General features: G+C 42.9%; 2 protein-coding genes across 3 annotated transcripts in view; one reads left to right on the top strand and one right to left on the bottom strand.

Annotated features, from left to right (window-relative positions):
* The window catches only part of rad23b (RAD23 homolog B, nucleotide excision repair protein), a 250,111-nt gene that overhangs the window by 171,055 nt on the left and 76,556 nt on the right, over positions 1-2,500 (top strand). The gene's annotated exons all lie outside the window — the stretch shown is intronic.
* lhfpl2a (LHFPL tetraspan subfamily member 2a) overlaps positions 2,389-2,500 on the bottom strand; it is a 31,038-nt gene continuing 30,926 nt past the window's right edge. For both annotated transcript variants that reach the window (XM_087299435.1, NM_205663.1), the window contains 1 exon segment: positions 2,389-2,500. This exon segment is cut by the window's right edge and continues 339 nt beyond it. The gene's annotated coding sequence lies outside the window, so the exon portion shown is untranslated.

Below are 2,500 nucleotides of genomic sequence, written 5' to 3'. Positions count from 1 at the left end.
TGTCACTGATGATGATGATGTCACTGATGATGATGTCACTGATGATTATGATGTCACTGATGATGATGATGTCACTGATGATGATGTCACTGATGATTATGATGTCACTGATGATGGTGTCACTGATGATAATGATGTCACAGATGGAGATGATGTCACTGATGATGATGATGATGATGATGATGATGATGTAATTGATGATGATGATGTCACTGATGATGATGATGTAATTGATGATGATGATGTCACTGATGATGATGTCACTGATGATGTCACTGATGATAATGATGTCACAGATGGTGATGATGTCACTGATGATGATGTCACTGATGATGATGATGTCACTGATGGTTATGGTGTCACTGATGATAATGATGTCACAGATGGTGATGATGTCACTGATGATGATGATGTAATTGATGATGATGATGTCACTGATGATGATGATGTCACTGATGGTTATGGTGTCACTGATGATAATGATGTCACAGATGGTGATGATGTCACTGATGATAATGATGTCACTGATGATGATGATGATGTCACTGATGGTGATGATGTCACTGATGATAATGATGTCACAGATGGTGATGATGTCATTGATGAGTTTGTTTTTCTGGGCCAAACAAAGCAAACTTTTCCTTCTGTTCTTCTGAATTTGTAGTTTCTTTGCTGCTCTGCCAGAACTGAAACTGTATATGTGTGTGTGTGTGTGTGTGTGTGTGTGGGCGCAAGCCTTTAATCTACACCAGACTCGTGCATTTACCCTTCTGCTAATTGCAGTGAATCCACTGGCCATCTACACACACACACACACACACACACACACACACACAAACACACACACACCATCATGGTGTTTGTGGAGGAACAGCGTCTCCGGCTGTCATCTGTCAGGAGCTGAGAGGTCAGAGGTCACGGTGTGCTGGACTCATCAGGGGTCAATGAGAGCAGAGCAACACGCCGGCCGGACGGTCAGTCTCTCTCACTGCAACACCAGAGACAGACAATCTGGAAACAATCAGCAGCACATTCTGCCTCACACACACACACACACACACACACACAGGATATGAGTCAGGCTTTGGCCAGGGAGAGTGTGCGCGTGTGTGTGAGAGAGTGTGAGAGAGTATGTGTGTTTGAGAGAAAGAGAGAGCAAAATGTGTGTGTGTGTGTGTATGTGTGTGTGTGTGTGTGTAATCAGATTGACTCATATCAGCTCTTCTGCTGACGGTTGATGAAGTGATTCTCCAGTTGTAACTCTTCAAATGAATCGTTCATCTGAAAATGATTCAATAAAGATTCATTCGGGATGGTTTGACTTCAGGACTCAAACACTGATATCTGGAGTGTAAACAACTGCAGTGTGTGTGTGTGCGTGTGTGTAATAATGACAGAATGCTGATTTCAGCTGTTAATGATTCATATTTACATCATCAGGAGACAATCTGCAGCTCTCATTATGACTGACCTGAATCAGTGGAACACACACACACACACACAACAACAAAATCACGCACACACACACACACTCTCACAACAAACACACACACAACAAAAACCTGCACACACACACACACACACACACACACACACACACACAACAAAATCACGCACACACACACACACTCTCACAACAAACACACACACACAACAAAAACCCGCACACACACACACACACACACGCACATACACACTCAAACACACTCTCACAACACACACAAACTCTGACACAAACACACACTCACAACAAACACACACACACTCTTACATGCACTCACAACATACACACATACACAAACACACTCTCACAACAAACACACACAGACACACTCACATCAAACACATACTCACATACTAACACACACACTCACATACACTCACAACAAACATACACACACACACACACTCACATACACTCACAATAAACATACACACACACACACACACACTCAAATACACTCACAACAAACATACACACACACTCACATACACTCACAATAAACATACACACACACACACACACACACACACACTCAAATACACTCACAACAAACATACACACACACTCACATACACTCACAATAAACATACACACATACACTCACAACAAACACACACACTCTTACAACAAACACGCACGCAAGCACACTCACAACACAAAAAAACTCTGGCACAAACACACGCTCACAACACACACACACACACTCCGTCAGACATACACTCTCTCTATTTGTCTTACAAACAAAAGCAAACACTCCCACTCCTCTGCTCTCTCTCTCTCTCTCTCTCACACACACACACACACACACAGTTGTCGTCAGGGGTGTGTGAGCTGCAGTGTGTGTTTGAGGAAGCTGCAGTGAACATCACACACATACACACACATCATGTTTAATCATGGCTTCTTTATTTGGCAGAGAAGATCAACACACACTGAACATGTGTGTGTGTGTGTGTGTTTTGGCACGTGACTCCAGTCTTCAGTGTGTGTGTGTGT

The sequence above is a fragment of the Danio rerio genome, chromosome 21 (genome assembly GCF_052040795.2).
Source record: "Danio rerio strain M-AB ecotype USA chromosome 21, GRCz13ab, whole genome shotgun sequence".
Lineage (NCBI taxonomy): Eukaryota > Metazoa > Chordata > Actinopteri > Cypriniformes > Danionidae > Danio > Danio rerio.
The sequence above is the reverse complement of the archived record's forward strand: the minus strand, read 5'-3'. Positions and strand labels throughout refer to the sequence as shown.